This window comes from Hyperolius riggenbachi, chromosome 9, assembly GCF_040937935.1.
Source record: "Hyperolius riggenbachi isolate aHypRig1 chromosome 9, aHypRig1.pri, whole genome shotgun sequence".
NCBI lineage: Eukaryota > Metazoa > Chordata > Amphibia > Anura > Hyperoliidae > Hyperolius > Hyperolius riggenbachi.
Genome location: NC_090654.1, coordinates 193,373,130 through 193,392,646, shown reverse-complemented (window position 1 = coordinate 193,392,646; position 19,517 = coordinate 193,373,130). Strand labels below are relative to the sequence as shown.

General features: G+C 42.0%; 1 protein-coding gene across 1 annotated transcript in view; it reads right to left on the bottom strand.

Annotated features, from left to right (window-relative positions):
- The window catches only part of TAFA1 (TAFA chemokine like family member 1), a 647,736-nt gene that overhangs the window by 616,457 nt on the left and 11,762 nt on the right, over positions 1–19,517 (bottom strand). The window contains exon 2 of the mRNA XM_068253830.1: positions 7,360–7,523. The gene's annotated coding sequence lies outside the window, so the exon portion shown is untranslated. The remainder of the gene's footprint in view (positions 1–7,359; positions 7,524–19,517) is intronic.

Genomic DNA, 19,517 nt, shown 5'->3' with positions numbered 1-19,517 from the left:
CACCCCCTTCCTTTTAGACGGTTTTTAATCATTTTTTATCCTTGATTGGCGCCTCTGTTATTCTCGTGTTTATCACATATCTAGTCCACCCTTTGGTGGAGGGGTGTTTCCCCATCCTTCTTCTATCTACAGAGAGCGACTATTTTAGACCTGAGTGGGGTCAGGTTCTAATTCTCCCCATCTGCCTAATCAGTGGTTGGGCTCTCGGTTTCTAATTTTTTGTCATTCAAGCACCTGAGGAAAAGCAGCACACAAAAGCAAAGCCACACACCACAGTGGAAGATAACAGGCCGCAATTTTTTCTCAAAAAAGGCGATACCTAAACTGTACCGTGATGTTGAAAGGCAAGTGGTGACATCTCTGGCACACAGCGTTTGGTCAAGGGTCCATCTGACCACGGATGCAAAGCACGCTCAGGCCTGCCCAAAGACTAAGTCAGTCCCCACACACAGCATCTCTGCCTGCACGCCGTGTGACTGCCTGCCCCAAGACTAAGTCAGTCCCCACACAGTATCTCTGCCTGCAGGCCGGTTGACTGCCTTTTTACGCCACCACCAACAGGGTCCAGGATTCCAGGCGGATTCCTGAACTAGCAGCGGCTGCTATAATAATTTTTCTGGTGCGTGTACATGCCTGCCTAATTTTTCTGACTGCACTGCAGCTGCAACAACAAAACAAAAGGCATGCACATGTGCCCATTCCCCTCCGTGATCATTACCTTGCCACGGTGAAGGGGCTTGCGTATCACAATAAAGCAATGACCGACGGCTATTTGAGTGTGTCGGGGGGGGGGGGGGAGGGCACGCCCATGATAATAAGGTCATTGCTTCATTGTGGACAGACCAAATTTGATCAGCTGGACAGTCACTGTTCTGTCATTCAGCTACCTCAGCTCGGCGACCATATGGGCTTGAAAACCACCACGGCCTGCATTCTCGCCATGGTGCGCACCAGTCCAGCACGGCCGTCACAACACAAACAGCTGTTTGTGGTGCGTTACACAGTGAGTTTGGTGTGTCAGTGTGACGCAGCACTCTAATTACACTCCCTGATTGATGTATACACATGCAAGATGTTTAAAGCACTTTAGGCCTGCAATTTAGCATTCAATGTGATTTCTGCCCTTAAAACGCTGCTTTGCGTCAAATCCAGATTTATTCCCGGGACTTTTGGCGTCTATCCCACTCTGCCATGCCCTCCTCCAGGTGTTAGACCCCTTGAAACATCTTTTCCATCACGTTTGTGTCCAGCATAAGTGTTTTCATTTTTCAAAGTTCGCCTCACCATTGAAGTCTATTGTGATTCGCGGAAGTTCGCGGGACCCAAACTTTTGTCGGAAGTTCGCGAACCAAAGATCGGAGGTTCGGGCCATCTCTACCTGTCACCTCCTTTCAACCAAAAAGATGGCTACCCTCATGAAGTCAAACATTTGCCTGTTCTTTTAAAACAGGGTGGGTAAGAGATTATATTACCTATCTATTTTAATAAATATAACTAATGTAACTTAATGACAGTATGTTTGTTTAGGCTAAACAGGGGCGCCTTTACCTACTGACCACCCAGGCAGCGGCTTGGAGCGGCTTTGATGGGGAAGGTGCAATAAATTACTGTCAGTCCAAGGGGAAATAAAAATTCCTGTCCTGAAAGACCGTTGTAAGGGACTGGAGAGAAAAAGATTTCCTTCTGTTTTAAGAAGGCAAATTACACCAAGCTTTGCTTTTTTAGTAGGAGGGCATTTGGTTCCTTTTATCCCCCTATACATTCCTAGTAGCTTGGGTCACCCTGAGCTGCTTGGTTACTCTGCTCTTTTCACAAATAGCCTTCTGCTAAGTCACTAAAGAATCATTCATAGTTCAGAATTATAGATACTCCCTAAGAAGAAGGTGTCTGGCTTATAGCTGTTCTCTGCCCCTCCACAGAGGAGACAGCGACAGCGCCCTACCCCCAAATGTTACTGAGTCTGCAGAGGGAGTGAGACAAACAAACAAACAGTAAACTCTGCAGACAGCTGTGTGCTCTGCTAGAATGTCTGCATGTCTAGATGTCAGGAGGATCGCCATGACTAGCTATGGAGCAGTAGGATCATCTGATCCTCTCCCCTACACAGCCTGCACTTCTCCCTGAATTCAACAGGACAGTGTTTGAAGTGTGTAATGGACACAGTGGGGGTTGCAGGTTTTGTCTTTCATTGTGCGTGAGTGAATAGGAGGGCAGCATCTAAAGCTCAAACAATGATAATGGACATGTAAGCAATGTGTGTAATTACATCCATCACTACTTATAATTGAAGATGGTAGAATAATGTATTTCCATTAATGCTGTCTGTTTGCCCTCTCTCTAATGCTATGTACCACCTCACGATTTTTCCAACGATTTTCCCAATGTTCATCAATTTTTTTTTTTGAGCGACAAGTAGTCATTTACACGATGTCGTGACATCGCTTAGCGTTGTGTGGTGAAAAGTGACCGTCACTGAGGATCAAGTAAAGTACTGAGGTCGCTTGACTTCTCGTTCGCGCCCGTCCTGTAATGTCACGTGACATCTCACATACCCGCTGGCAGGAAGATGAATCGCTGGACGCTTGTCATGAGGGACACCTCACTGGATCCATCTTCCTGTGTTGTTGCAGTCACTGTGGTGAGTGTGGAGCTTAACTTTGCTCGCCCTCACCCTCTGCTCATGCTCCCTCTCCCACTGTCTCTCTGACCAAACAACTGCTACTTGGGGAACAATGTGCACAACTATGTACACTAGTCTGAGCACTCTTCAGGGGAGCCAGTAGCATTTGGAACTATTATTATGTATTTATATAGCACTGACATCTTCTGCAGCACTTTACAGAGTACATAGTCATGTCACTGACTGTCCTCAGAGGAGCTCACAATCTAACCCTACCATAGTCATAGTCTAATGTCCTACCATATTATTATTATTTATTTATATAGCACTGACATCTCCTGAAGCACTTTACAGAGTACATAGTCATGTCACTGACTGTCCTCAGAGGAGCTCACAATCTAACCCTACCATAGTCATAGTATAATGTCCTACCATATTATTATTGTTTATTTATATAGCACTGACATCTCCTGAAGCACTTTACAGAGTACATAGTCATGTCACTGACTGTCCTCAGAAGAGCTCACAATCTACTCCCTACCACAGTTATAGTCTAATATTTTCAATATAGGATTGTTTTGGGGTAAACCAGTTGACTTATTAGTATGTTTTTTAGGATGCAGGAAATGTCTGAAGTGTCTGAAGACAGAAACTCCATGCAGATTTTGCCCTGGCCAATGTTCAAGCCTAGGACTCAGCACTAAAATGCAGTAGTGGTACCCACTGAGCCTCTATTCTACTCATAGATATCTGCTCATCCATGTCATCAATTCTGACCCTCTACTACCCTTCCTCCCTCCATTCTACTTCTCTTCTCTTGTATCACTTACACTACAAACACACTGTGCTCATCCCCAGAATGGATTATGAATCAAACTATTAGCCCCATTGCACACCAAAACCGCTAGCAGATCCTCAAAACGCTAGCGGTTTTTGGAGCAGATTTCAGAACGATTCTAGGCATGATTAGAGACATTTTCTAAACATGCCGAGTGTTTTTGTGAAGCAGATTACAAATATTGTTACAGTTAAAGCTGTTACTGAACAGCTTCTGTAACAAATACGCCTGGAAAACTGCTCTGATCTAGCGTTTTTCAGAGCGGTTTGCATTTTTCCTATACTTTATATTGAGGCAGAATCGCTTCTGCAAACCGCAAATGTGCAGCAGGAGGCACGTTTGCGGTTTGCTAAAAACCTCAAACCGCTGGTGTGCACCATCCCATTGAAATACATTAGCCAAGCGTTTTCACAGACAAATGCGGTTGGCGGATCGCTGCTAAAACCGCTCGGTGTGCACTGGGCCTTAAACCACCTTACCATATCAGCCCTTCAATGTCATGACTCCAGTCTTACCCTAACAGGTGGTAACATATCTGCATATCCCATAATGTTTGTGAAAAATTATTTTGAAAGTAAGAGTGTCTTGCTTGATAATCCAATCTTGCAATGTGACTGCCATTGGAACTTGTAGTGTGGATGCTGTATTTATTTGAGGTGCATACTGGCAGCATGTGCTGTATGGCATACAATGCTGATCATCCACAAGGCAAACTTAGGCAGCTGCCTAGGGTCTAGAGAGAGTTTAGGGGCCTGGTGGTTGCTAGTCCCCACCAAATCTAACTAAATAAGCCAGGTGACCATCAGTGGAGGGCAAAGTGTTATCTTGCCTAGGGCCCCATTTCATAGTTATCCCTCTCTGATGGCTTATATCATGTGTGAAGTGTTCTATAATGTATATGATTTTTGTTTTATTTTTTATGGGGGGGCGCCCCGCCACAGGATTTCTTGCCTGGAGTGACAAGAAGGCTAGAGGCGCCCCTGAGGCTAAAGTTCCTCTTTAAGCACTATGTGGCTGTGACCACGCGCTAAAATGTCCTGCCTCAAACTTTTCAAGGAAGGATGGATTGTTACATTGGTCCTTAATAAGGTGAGACTATGTGATACAATATAAAGTTGTCCCATGCAGCATGGTGTGAATTGGACCCTAATTTTCTAAATTCATTGCACCAAAACCACTCAATTTCCTTCAGAATATTTGGAAGGGACGTTCTAGGGGAGGTAACATATGAAAGGTCGTCATCTGCATACACAGAAGCTTTATACTCTATTATGGCCCTACTTAAATACCTTCAAAGTCATTGTTTTTTCTAAGGACAATTGCTAGATTTATAGAAAGGTTGTCAAGGAACAATCCTGCTTCTTTTGAAAATTGAGATTGTGAAATATACTATAGATTATGATCTTAGCTACTGAATTGTCACATGACAATAGATCCCATTGTGCCAATGTTTGGGGGAGAAAACTCAGTTAAAAATTCACGTCAGAGAAAAATATTACAGGAATTCTCATTGTCTGAGCTTATATCATAAGTAGTATTATCTTCATTGTATTATCTATTTTTTCCCTCCCTGATCTGTATGAATTATCGGAGGAATAGAGCACTGTAGCCTGGATGCCAGTATTTTACAAAACATCTGTACACTGATATTAATAAAGGATAACAACTTGCAATTAGCACACTACAGAGGGTTTATATTATTTTTTTAGATGATTAATATTTGAGTTGGCCCACCTCCTTCTGATAGAGCATGGCAGCCATCTACATTTGTTGAAAGCTTTTACAAATATTGGTGCAAATTGTGTGTCAAATTCCGTGCAAATCCCATCTGGACCAACAACTTTACCATTTTGAGGAAGTCTAAAGTACTCCTAAAACCAAAAAAATAGTCTGCCATTGTTAGGCTTTAGATAGGAGTGAATATGTGGATGTAATAAGTATTTATTTATATTTTTTATGTTGGGGGGGGGCTCGGTGACATACCTTTGTCTTAGTATGTTGTTTGTGAAATACCTTTGTCTTGTTTTTTTTTATTTCCCTGCTTACAACAATTGCTGGAGATGTAAGCAGATTCATTTTTAGTAGTCCTTACTAAATTTCAAGTTTTATTATCAAATTCATATAATTTGCTTTTATAGCACATTAAGTTATCGTACGTCTCCCTATTAAACCTCTCCAACAGCTGGTTTCTCTTTTCTGTCAAGTCCTGCACAGTCATTTCTGCTAATGAGCATTTATGGACTAGTTTGTATTTTAAATTCCTCATAGAGTTCCGTGATCACAGATGCTCAAGCTCGCTTCATCTTAACCCCATTTGGATGACGGCCGTCCATACAGCAGATCCACACTATTATGGAGCTAGGCCTTCCTAAATTGTTTATAAAAATGTTTGCATGCACTTGGTTGCAGTTTTATGATTGATATTTTTTTAACTTTTTAACACTCACAGAAAACCGCACCACCAAGATAATATATTACAGTATCAGGATTCAGGAAGTGCAGTTTTCTAAATATTCTTAATATTGGCTTTCTCTTTTATTTCTTCTCTGGTTTTCATCTGTTTTGCTCCTTATCTTTTTTTATTTACATTTCCTTCTTCCTCCGCCTCCTTCTTGTGCTCAATTGAAGTTCTCCCCTTCAATACATACATACAGTATACACGCTTTGCTTCTGCACTTTCTCACCTTTCATGTGCTTCCTTTGTTTATCTTCTGTTTCTGTTTTTTTGTTTCTTCTCTAGTCTCCAACTGCTTCAGTTTTGTTCATTCTCTGTTCTTTCTTTGCTTCTGTTTTGTTCTTTCTCTAGTCTTTCTCTGCTTCTGTTTTGCTCCTTCTCCAGTCTTCAACTGCTTCTGTTTTGTTCATTTTCTATTCTTTCTCTGCTTCTGTTTTGCTCCTTCTCTTGTCTTTCGCTGCTTCTGTTTTGCTCCTTGTCTAGTCGTCCTCTGCTTCTGTTTTGCTCCTTCTCTCGTCTTCCTCTGCTTCTGTTTTGCTCCTTCTCTAGTCTTTCTCTGCTTCTGTTTTGCTCCTTCGCTCGTCTTCCTCTGCTTCTGTTTTTCTCCTTCTCTAGTCTTTCTCTGCTTCTGTTTTGCTTCTTCTCTAGTCTTCCTCTGCTTCTGTTTTGTTTCCTCTTCCATCGTCATATGTTTCTGTCTTGCTCCTTTTTTCTGTACATTTTTTTGCACCTTTTCTGGTCTTTTTGGAGGGTGGGTCTTCCATTACCTTTATATTTGGTCTTCCTCTGCTTATCTACTTCTTTTTTTTGTTTGTTTTTTTTTGCACCGTTCCTTTACTGGGCTTGTGAGAACCTTATATGAGCAACATTCTCCCAAGAAACATTAAACATTACAAAGCAGATCTATATAGTCACATCATTTTGGTGTAATAGCATGAGCATTAATTAAACACAAGGGAGGAAGAGGAAAGCCTGCGTTTCTCTTGAGTAACTTGCTACACTGCAGTTCCGCTTCTACTCTTTTACCCTGTAACTCAGCTTTTAGGCTGGAGTGTTCATAATACATTTTGTAATGTGGAGGGAAAGGTTTGATTTAACAGATTTTTTCTTAGAGAAGAAGCAAAAGAACTAATCATTTAATTGGCGACATGACTCTGAAGTGTGTGAAACTGTACGTTTTGTAATTGCAATCTAAATTTTATTGGAGGAAATTTGATTATGTTTAAGTGTTTTCTGTTAGGATACAAATGCCTGTCATCTCATCACAGTTATTCATTCTGCTGAAGTTTAATCTTATATCTTCTTCTTGATTATCTCTTGCACATCTGTATGCAAATGCTGAGATTCCTAAATTTGCCCTAATTCCTATTACATAGATTGCCACTTGTATCTGGAAGTAAATGGATAGCAACTAGGGAATTGTGATAAGTCAGTCTGGTACCTCACACACTCCTGCCAGGCGTGCCACAAGTCAGCACTATAGGCAACCTGTGACTGTTGCTCCGGCCTCTCCTCTGTCTCCAGAATGGGATATTCTCAGGCCCACATGACCTCCATTTTCTCCTCTTGCAGCTGCTGTCTCATCTATTGCTGTTTTATGGTCAGGCAGTCTTTTAAAAAAACAACAACATTTTTTATTGAAGATTGGCACATAACATTTGACAACATGTCCAAAGTTTGCAAATGAAAAACGTATGGCATCTTCAACAATAAGCATTCACAACCTTCAACTTTTCTATTTTATGTTGGATATCACACAATGGGTAAGAAAAAACAAGTGTCTCCATTGGACGAATATATAATAGGGTTTTAACAAGACATATAAGAAAAGAGCAATGTTTTAATGTTACCACCTACTCCTTTTACATCCTAATCAACTTGGATTCATCCCAATATTATAATCTAGAATTTCTCAATTAGAAGTTAGTCATAAAAGTTCTCCATACTTTCTAGATATAGCAGATATCTCACCCTCAGTAGATTGGGTCCAACAGTTGGTGCATACATTTAACATCTACTCTACCCCACATAACTATATACAATTTTGGTGTCTCCGTCACATAATAGACCCCTCCAGAATCAGTATTCCAGTAGTCTTCCCCAGATTTCTTTCTCCTTTTATATCCACCTATTTTTTGTATTAGATACCAGGTGGTATTTTGTAAAGGAATCATCACACTCCAAATTCATTCTCCAGAACATTATTTTTCCAAATAAGCCCTCCAAGTTTAAAAAAAGTTTTTTTAATGAATGTTTCTTTTCTCGCTCAATATTCAGGCTTTCTAGGTGCATAAGGTGGTCTATTATTTCTTTCAACATACTTTTGGTAAACACAAAAGAATGTAACCAATGATGCAATATAAGCTTCTTAGTAGCCAATAGCACCATATGCTCTATTCGGGATAGGGACTTAGTTTGTTCTCCTTCCCAAAAAATCAGGACTATGCAATAAACAAAAGGGGATGTAACTCTCTACCTCTACCTTGGATTCTTTGTAAAAGGGCCAATGCCAGAGCCCAAAGTGATTGTATAGCGTCACAGGACCACAGCATGTGATCTAAATCTGGGGAAAGAGAGGAACATTTAGGGCAGCCATGTAACTCAGCCGTACCCCCGGAGTGGCGATAAGGTCCTTTTATTGGTATATAGGTTCTATGAAGAATCTTATATTGCATCTCCCTCCATGGTCAGGCAGTCTTCGGTCTTCTCCGTCCTGCTTCAGTTTATCACATAGAACTTATGTTTAGGCACTACATTCTTTCCATCTTAGTTCTTTGATAGCTGCTAATAAACACAAGGTGCTTACGGAAGCTCAGTGCACCTACACAATGATGTGCCTACACAATGACGTCTCCAGCTTCAGATGCTCCTTCTGTTGGTGAACAGAACACTATCCCTGTCTTCTGACGTCCCATTGGCATTATCTAACTTACTGATCCTTAGATATCTGACACCAGATTTAACCCAATGCCTGATTCAGATCTCCCTGCTGTTTATTTTGACCACTGGTCTTTTTCCGTCAATTTTTCTTATGTTCTGCACTTCGAATAGGTTCTGTCCGGTGTCACTATTTAGGAGTGTCCAGAAGTTCATCAATCCTCGCAGAGAATGTATGAGCCCCCTTACATTCCACACCTCAGTTGTTCTCAGGGCCCATATTGTAACCAATCCTAGCTACTGACATGGAGGGTACATCTTAGCTGGTCAGTCACAACAATGGCCACAATTCACTGAGAACATGCTAATGATAATAAGGCAAATGAATACCTATCACCACACATCGACCAGTATTTTAAGTGTTAACACAATATCTAAGCTCTTAACATGTAGTTATGAGTCACAGTGAGAGTGTTATCTTATCACTCCAGTCCTTAAAGGATAAATCCAAGCTATGAAAAAAAAGATCCACTTACCTGGGGCTTCCTCCAGCCCATGGCAGCCATCCTATTGGTCTTCTTCGCTGGCGCAGCAAACTTCGCCAGGTCGGGTTCCGGGTCAGCATCCTCTGCGCTCCACTGCGCGGGTCACATGGTCTCTCCGACGTCATCAGGATGGACCTGCACAGGCGCAGAACTGATGATGTCGTCGGAGAGACCATGTGACCCGCGCAGTGGACCGCAGAAGAAGCCGACCCGGCCGGAACCCAACTTAGCGAGGTCAGTTGCGCCACCAGAGCTGCGGCGAGGGCACAGGACGGCTGCCACAGGCTGGAGGAAGCCCCAGGTAAGTGGATCTTTTTTTTTGGTTTGTTTTTGTAGCTTGGATCACTCCTTTAAATGATCACCTCTAGTTTTCTTACATGCAATAGAGGACGCGCTCTATAGGCAGTAGCAGTGTTAGGGAGTATTGCCCAAGGTCTCCTACTGAATAGGTGCTGGTTTACTGAACAGGCAGAGCTGAGATTCGAACCCAGGTCTCCTGTCCTGTGTCAGAGGCAGAGTGCTTAACCATTACACTATCCAGCCACTGCTGGATTGTGTGCCTGCTGTATGTATTTCTCTGTATACAGTGTCACTTTCTGTGTAAAATACTAGAAAATAAAACAGACAGGTCACAATCCTCCATTTTTCATTGCAGTCCCTAATAACACTCCACTTAATGGCTGCTGAGGACAGGTGGCAATTCCTCACACACTTTGCGATCACTTGCATTCCACTCTGTGAATTAACATGATAGCCTTAAGTTTTGGGTTCAATCCTCAACTTAAGAATTGAATCCTTAATTTAAGGATTCTATCCCAACTTAATGATTGAATTTGTAACTTAATGATTGAATCCTTAACTTAAGGATACAATTTCCATGAGGTAAAATGTGCAGTGAATACTAAATAATTTATCACCAATGTGATAACAGAAAAAACAGCTCATAATCATTATTAAATACAGGACGTATGCTTAGTAAATTGTGTCCATTGTTTTCTATGCAAGCTTAGCATCCTGAATTGTCTACTGAGCATTCAGATGACAAAGGAAATTGCAAAGCTGAAGAAGAAAATAGGGCTATTAGCTGCTTGGTTGTGCAGTGTAGCGGGGGGAGAGGGTACATTTAAAGGATACCCGAAGTGACATGTGATATGATGAGATAGATATGTGTATGTGCAGGGCCTAGCACACAAATGACTATGCTCTGTTTCTTTTTTTCTTTCTCTGCCTGAAAGAGTTAAAGAGGAACTCCAGTGAAAATAATGTAATAAAAAAAGTGCTTCATTTTTACCATAATTATGTATAAATTATTTAGTCAGTGTTTGCTCATTGTAAATCTTTCCTCTCCCAGATTCACATTCTGACATGTATTACATGGTGACATTTTTACTGTGGGCAGGTTATGTAGCTGTTTCTAGCTGTTCTGGCTGTTACAGACAGCTCTAAACAGCCATTTACTGTCTGTGAACATTGTTACATTGTGGCAGTTTGCCCAGAGTACAGTACGGTACCAGAGCCTCTTGTGGGAGGGGTTTCAGCACAAAATCAGTCATACAGCGCCCCCTGATGGTCTGTTTGTGAAAATCATTATATTTCTCATGTAAAAGGGGGTATCAGCTACTGATTGGGATAAAGTTAAATTCTTGGTCGGAGTTTCTCTTTAAAGATCAGGTATGTAAGTTGCTGACTCAGTCCTGACTCAGACAGGAAGTGACTACAGTGTGACCCTCACTGATAAGAAATTCCCCTATTTATCTCTGTCCTGCTCTTAGAGGCCTTTTATCTGCTAGGTAAGTGTTTTATAGTTGGAATTTATTATCAGTGAGGGTCACACCATAGTCATTTCCTGTCAGAACTGAGTCAGCCACTTACACACCTGATATTTAACTCTTTCAGACAGAGAAAGAAAAAAAGGAATACAGCATAGTTATTTGTGTGCTACGCACTGTACATACACATGTCTATCTCATCATGTCACATGTCACTTCGGGTATCCTTTAAGACAGAGACGATGTCCAAATACTCTAGCAGGATTGTATAGGACACACACAATATATGTTTTTCAAATTAATATTTTTATGTTTGTTTTGCATTCTCTTTCAATCAAAAACACCCCAAAACAAAATGTTATCTTAGCAGTCTAAATTGGATTTCTGATCATATTTGTTTTTTTCTGTACTCCGTCTAGTTATTGCTACATTATATGTATACATGTCTGTGTATACATAGACCACATTCCTGCTTCCATCAATATTCAACAGCCCCCTAGTGCCAGATGTGCTGTCAAAAGGATCATTATCAGAACATGATTATTTCCGTATGACATTTCTATGTGCTTTCTGCTTTCATTCTAGAAATGTGTCTTTTCAATGACTGACAAAACACCTGAGTAAATCTGAAGACTTATGACAGATGTATTGCACTGACTGGCTAAATGAGCAAACATAGCCTTGGTTCCTCCTCCAAGAATGGACCTCCAGCTTCTGTAAAGCTTGCACCCCGTTGTGTCAATCCGCAGGTCCACTTATCCTTTTCCAAGCTGCTTATCTACAACCAAAAAAACCTGGAGGACAAATGCAGCAGCTGCAAGTCTCATAGCTATGACCTTGTCCTCACCTACTGGCTGTAGTTTTTAGTCATAATGTAAAAGGTAATCAGAAAAAGTACAATCATGATGGAATCAGATTTTTTGGGTTAGATTGTTGTTAGATTTTTGTTGTTTTGTTGTTAGATTTTATGCACTATGCATAAAAGCATTGCTGCTGTTCTATAAGATGATGGTGGGTAGGGAAGGGAAAAGGCGAGGAGAGAAGAAAGCAAGAGAAAAAATATTAACCACTTTACCCCCAGCGGTACGAATTTCTCCGCCCCTTTTTTCCCTCCTAAAAGACCAGGGACGGAGAAATCCGTACCTTCCGCGCTACCGCCGCTGTCCGCGCTCCCGCCGCTCGTGCGCGCGCACCCGCCGCTCGTGCACGCCGCCGCCCGCTCGCCCGGAGATCAATGAACGGGAAAATCCATTCCCGTTCGTTGATCTAGCCCCCGCAATGATCTGCTGCTTCTTTCAGAAACAGCGAGATCATTGTGCGTCTCCCAGCCTCCTACTGCTTCCTGTAAGCGTCCTTCCGGACGCTTATAGGTCGCATGTAAACAAACACTCTGTGGCCATCTTGTGGCCAAAAAGTAAACTACACCCTAAAAGCATTTTACATATACAAACATTACATTTACACAATAAATTAACTCACTACCTCCCACACTCCCCAATTATGTTTTTTTTGTAATTTAAAAAAAAAAAAAATACAATAAAAAAAAAAACATAAATAGTTACCTTAGGGACTGAACTTTTTAAATATTTATGTCAAGAGGATATAACACTGTTACTTTATAAACTGCGGGCTTGTAATTAGGGATGGATGCAAAACTGAAAAAAATGCACCTTTATTTCCAAATAAAATTTTGTCGCCAAACATTGTGATAGGGACATAATTTAAATGGTTTTATAACCGGGACAAATGGGTTAATACATTTCATGGGTTTTAATTACAGTAGCATGCTTTATTTAAAAACTATAATGGCCGAAAACTGAAAAATAATAATTTTTTCCCACATTTTTTCCTATTTCCCCATTAAAACACATTTAGAATAAAATAATTCTTGGCATAATGTCCCACCTAAAGAAAGCCTAATTGGTGGCAAAAAAACAAGATATAGTTCATTTCATTGGGATAAGTAATAATAAAGTTATAGACGAATGAATGGAAGGAGCGCGGAAAGGTGAAAATTGCTCTGGTGGTCAGGGGGTAAAACCCCTCAGTGGTGAAGTGGTTAAGAAAGGAAAGAAGGGATAAAAGTATGAATGCAATAGACAAGGATGAAAGAGAAAAACAGGAGAAGAAAAAAATAAAAGGATGACGAAAATGAAGGAATGATAGTAGAAAACGAAGGATGAAACGGAAGAAAGAGAGAGAAGGAAGGTTGGGAGGCAGAGAAAGATGGAGAGAAGGAAGGAAGAGGAAAGACAGAGCAAAGGAAGGAAGGATGGAAAGTAGGATGGGAGGAAGTATGGAAGGAAGGATGACAGAAAAAAACCCGAGGAGAAAAAGAAGGAAAGGGTGAAAAGGGATAAGGAACAGAAGCAAAAGAAGCATTGTATGTGAAGAAAAGGAGAGAGAAGGAAGTACATTGGGAAGCAGAGAGAGAAAGAAAGGAAGAAACGAAGGAAGGAAGGGAGAGGAATGAAGGGAAGCAGAAGAAGGAAAGGAGAGGAAGGAAAGAGGGGAGAGGAAGGAGCAGAGAAAGGGACAAAGGAAAGGAGAGGAAGTAAGTATGGATGAGCAAGATTGGCTCTCGCAAGTATTTCCACAAACCTTAAGTGCTGTGAATTTTCACCAAAACACTTGTATCAATTTAATTGAAGTCAATAATGCTGAATTTAGCAGTTAATAGCAAAGCCCCAGTTATGCAATAATCACCAAATTTGCTCAGTATGTCAAGGAGAACAGTAAGAGCAAAGGAAATATTTTTGAAATCGATTTAAATGATACGACAAGAAAAATGCTTTTTTCAATCCAGGAGTAAGGACAATAGGTGAAGGGATGTATGAAATGGTAAAATGGTGGTGAGTTGTCAGAGTGTCCTAAATGAGTGTTCTTTAACCTCTTGACGACCAGCTAACGCCGATTGGCGTAAACTGGTCGTCTGCGGGTTACCATGGAAACGGCCGCTCGATCGAGCGGCCTTTCCATGTCAGTTCACGGAGGGTGTCTCCGTGAACAGCCGGAGAGCCGCCGATAGCGGCTCGCCGGCAAAATGTAAACAGGCGGGGAAGAAATCCCCGCTGTTTACATCATACGGCGCTGCTGCGCAGCAGCGCCGTAAGTCAGATCGGCGATCCCCAGCCTCTGATTGGCCGGGGATCGCCGGCATATGATAGGCTGAAGCCTATCCCACAATGCGCAGGACGGATATCCGTCCTGCGCATCCCAGGAAGGGAGAGGGAGGTAAGGGGAGGAAGGGAGCGCACAAAACGCTGCGGAGGGGGGCTTTGAGGAGCCCCCCCCGCTACCCACTAATGGCCGGCGGCGATCAGACCCCCCCAGCAGGACATCCCCCTAGTGGGGAAAAAAGGGGGGTAGTCTGATCGCCCTGCTGCACTGCTGATCGGTGCTGCGGGCTGCAGAGCCCACGCAGCACCGATCAGTGAAAATTCCCCTGGTCGGCAAGTGGTTAATGAAAACATTTCTGGAGGCCTTCCCCCACACATGAAAAAAGTGTGCCCCCTTCTGTGGGGAAAGAGGGATTGAAAATGAGGATTGTTTTTCCATGGAAGGGACAATGTTCAGGAGCTGGTCATACCAAAATACTGAGTAGAATTTGGAAACCAGGCCTGGACCTCAGAACATGAAGTTTGGGTGCCCGCAGCTATTGAATGATTTGGGAGCCATATAGGCGATAACGAAAATATCGGCTATAAGGTGCCCAAAGCAGAAAATTAGGTGCGCGATAATTATCGCTTAAAAAAATACAGTATTGTAGTTTTTACATTTTTTTATCATTTTAAAAATTAGAGCGTTATAGTTTTTTACATTTTTAACCTATTGCCGACTGCGTCACGCCAATGGGCATGGCCATGGCGGCAGCCCCAGGATCTGGGGCTTGCTTTTGCAGGAGATCACGGGCACGCTGCGTGCACAGCTCTGCTTGGTAGGCGGAGCTCCGCTCCACCTTCAGTCTCCCAACGGCGATTGCCACTCTGAGACTTTTGGACGGCGAAACCGCCATACAGCACTGCGATCTGTCACGGCTGTCCCCTCCATAGGCTGGGAAGTGATCGGCTGTCGTAGGCTGAAGCCAATGACAGTCGATCACGCTGATTGGCTGGTGGGGGGAGGGGGGGAGAGGGATTGAAATAAAAATAACAAACTTAATCAAAAATAAATAACAAAAATATTTGTTAAAAAATAAACAAACATCTGGGGGGGATAAGACCCCACCAACAGACAGAGGGGGGGGGGGGGGGCAGGGCCAACGCTACCATTAAGGCAAAGGAGGCAGCTGCCCCAGGGCCCCAGAGCTTGTAGGGGCCCCCAGTGGCTACAAGAGGAAAAAAAAATTTCAAATCGGCCTTATAGTTTTTGAGAAAATCGATTTTAAAGTTTTAAAGGAAAACAAAACAGATTTAAAAACCTGCCGAATTTAATGGTTAATAGCAAATCCACCTTAAACGCTAGAAACCCTAAATTTGCAGGATATGTTAAGGAGATCATTAGGAATAAGAGGAAAAAACAATTTTTCAAAAAGACCTTATAGTTTTTGAGAAAATCGATTTTAAAGTTTAGAAGGAAAAAAGTATAGTTTTAAATGCGGTAAATGTAACTTTTAGTAGCAAACCTAACGGTAGTGTCATTTTACATGTATCAAACGAAAGCGCAATCAATTTCCTGACGGGGTTTCCAGGGGGTCTATACGCAGCCGCAGCGCTTTGGCCAGGGATCGCTATACAGCGCAATATGGCTGTATGAAGATCCCTGTCATTTTTTCCTATTTTCCCAATTTTTTTTTTATGTTTAGAGTGTGGGAATTTAAAAAAAAAATAATTATGTGGGGTTCCCCCTCCTGAAACTTTTTAACCCCTTGTCCCCCATGCAGGCTGGGATAGCCAGAATGTGGAGCTCTGACCGATTGGGACTTCACACCCTGACTATACCAGCTGCAAAAAAGGTCCCCTAATGCCGATTTTTGTTCCGGGGTATATGTTGGGGGGGCCCCCCAGGCTTATTCTGCCCTAGGGCCCCATTGTTGCTTAAACCGGCCCTGGGGGGGGGGGGTCACTTGTTGTGCGGTCCTGCAGCTTGGCCTTAAAGCTGCAGTGGCCTATTTTACAAAAAATGGCCTGGTCCTTAGGGGGTTTAACATTGTGGTTCTCAAGAGGTTAACAATTAGTATTTACAAATAGATCAGTTTTGAACGTTAACGTTTTCAAAATCATTTTCAATATTATAAAGTTAGGGAGGGTTTTTTTAGGTTTAGGCATCAGGAAGGGGGGGTTTTAGGATTAGGCATCAGGAAGGGGGGTTTTAGGATTAGGCGTCAGGAAGGGGGTTTTTAGGGCTAGGTGTTAGGAAGGGGGATTTAACATTAGGTTTTAGGATTAGGTGTCAGGAAGGGGGGTTTTAGCATTAGGTGTCAGGAAGGGGGGTTTGAGGGTTAGGTGTCAGGAAGGGGGGTTTTAGCATTAGGTGTCAGGAAAGGGGGTTTTAGGGTTAGGTGTCAGGAAGGGGGGTTTTAGCATTAGGTGTCAAGAAGGGGGGGTTGGGGTTAGGAATCAGGAAGATCAGGAAGATGGGTTTTAGGATTAGGCATCAGGAAGATGAGAGTAGGGTTAGGTTACGTTGTAGAGGGGTTTAGGATTAGGCGACAGGAAAGGGGGGTTTAAGGTTAGGCAGCGGTAAGGGAGGGTTCTGTGTGAGAAGTACAAGTTTTTGATTTCTGCCTGGAGATGGACTTCAGAAACAATTAAAACTTTTTGCACCAAATAACTTTGAAGGGCAGACATTCTATACAGGCTTAAATTACAAATATTATTCTCTCACACTGCCCAGTTCAGTGATGTATCTTATAGTTCCTCTTTAACGCAGCTGCAGAACTGTCCCCAATTCAGTAAAAAGACAAACACTTGGAAGATTTGCATATTTATGCAACTGAGACCTCTGTTTTGATTTGGGAATATGTCAGAACACAGATGTAGATAACCTGAACCTCACCGGAGCTCCAGTGAAATACTAATGAGGCTGTATTCTTTAGTGGAAAAAAAAACATCCCAATTTCCCAAGTCCCCTTTCATGCACAATTGAGTAGACGGAATGAAAGGAGGCTTCATAGACAGCCACATTAAAGTTAGTGCTACACTTTCTGCTTATTTTAATGGACATTGATGTATCTTTTAAAGTATGCAGCCTTGGTGTTACATAAATTCCAAGCAGCCTCTTATGTGCAGTCATAAAAAAGAGATATTTTTTTACTTAATATTCTTTTAGATATTCAAGCGCCATAGTCAAGTTTGCCCAACATTTTTTTCCTCAGTTTTCATCCACGGTTTGTTGAGTTGCCAGCACAAAGTTAAACGTCTGCTTTACAAGGGTCATTTGCAGGTTAACCAAGAACGGATTTGACCTAAAGTGGTGTCCATATTAAATCAATGAAGGCTAATACCCCACAAAATCCCTGCAGAGTAATTAACATACAATTAGATTTGGTGTATAGATCCCTCTGGATTTGTACTTTTCTAATTTAATTACGGTGATTCTCAGATTGGGCATAGGAAACAAGAACAGGACTTCTGAGAAGGACATTGGGAAAATTGAGTTTCTGTGACATATTATCTATAGAAAATGAAGACGGAGGTAAAAGAGTAATGCTTTTTTTGAAGCTTAGTTTCAGGCAGGCTGGTAAACACACAATTAAATGCACTTCACATGCATATAAATGGGATTTGTCTTTTCATGATAAATAATCTGCTCTTCTGTCAGCCTGTTGAGCCTGTGATATAGAGAGTCCAGCAATACAGAACAACTGACATAATCAACAGTGCCCATCTTTTTCTCTTTTCGGTAGCTCGTCATCCCACCATGGCCACAGTTCCTCCCCTGCTTGCTGATTGGATAGGTAAGGTCAGTTAAGTGTTTGGCTTGCACTATCCCTTTCCCTATGCCAGCCTGAATGCTGCAGTAAAGAGCATTTAAGGGAAATAATACCGTCTTGCATTCAACATTTTTATTGTCAGAATATACAATTCAAATTCGTTGTTCTTTATTGAGCACATGTTTGACATTTAGCCTGCATTTTCTAACCCTACTTTGGTACAAGAAATCCCATTGAGTTCTAACAGGCCAGTTAACACTGTAGTGGCGTACATTTGGGCGCAGGGTAAAGCTGATAAACAGGTCTACAGGAAAATGAACTTCCGCATACTCATGCAAATCCTCATGCGAATCCACTTACAAAAATCAGGCAGCAATCAATGCTGTCCCTAGGTTAAAAGCTGGGATCTTCGTTACAACAATAAAGTCTCTTACATAGTTACATACACCGCGTAGAGGTAGCCAAGTGTTGTATGTGTCCTAACTCTGGCCCTGTAACATGCATAGCACAAATATGCACGCATTCAGCGCATCAAAACCTATCTAGGGAATAGGAGCACATATCCTTAACGTCCTTCCTGGGACAGATAGTGCATCTAACTAAACTTGCAAGGGAGCTGCTAGTACCTGCATATGCACCATGCAAACACACCAGCAAGCTGTGTGTTAAGATCACTATTAGGGGAAGAGGGAGAGCACTAGATAAAATCCTAGCCACAAAGGATCAAATACAATTTTAAAAAAACATAAAATCCAGGCTCCTCACCTTGAGCTAGGACATTTAAACACTTGTAGATTTAATGGGGAAGTGCTGGAAGGGGTGTGGCAAGCAAAACAGCAAAATGAACTTCCGCACACTCATGCAAATCCACTTACAAAAATCATGCAGCAATCAATGCTGTCCCTACAGCTAAGGTAAAAGCTGGGATCTTCGTTACAAGAATAAAGTCTCTTGCGTAGTCAGTCACATACACTGCGTAGAGGTAACCCAGTGTCGTATAAACAGCTCACCCTGCTCCTGCAAAAGTTCCAGTGGCGTTAATTACAATTCCCCTTCTAGGTCGCTGTGGACAGTGGTGTAATACATAATTCAGACTGTCAACTGTTGCTGGCAGCTGAATTACACTGTTTTATAGTCATTTGGGCTTCGTCCTTTCACCTATATTACTGTCTGAGCACCACTTTAACTGTAATCCCTATTATGGCCTATGGTTAGTAAATAAAGAGAATTCTGTTCCAAGCATTTGCAATTTTAATTCCCTTTGCCTAAAACCAATACTGGTATTATTTCCTCCCTTACTTTTCTTGTTCTCCTAGAAACTGCACTGTCATAGCTAGCTTTCTTTGTAAACACATGTGAGGACAGCATAGATCCGATTTCAGCAGCTCACTGAACTGCCCTCAGCCAGTGAGGAGCAGGAATGTGGGAGGGCTGATGGCAAGCTTCCTTCTCATAGGCAATGGAACAAATAGAGCCAGGCTGAGTGAGATACAGTATTAGAGATGAGATCTATTACAGAAGAAACATTTCTGAATAGAT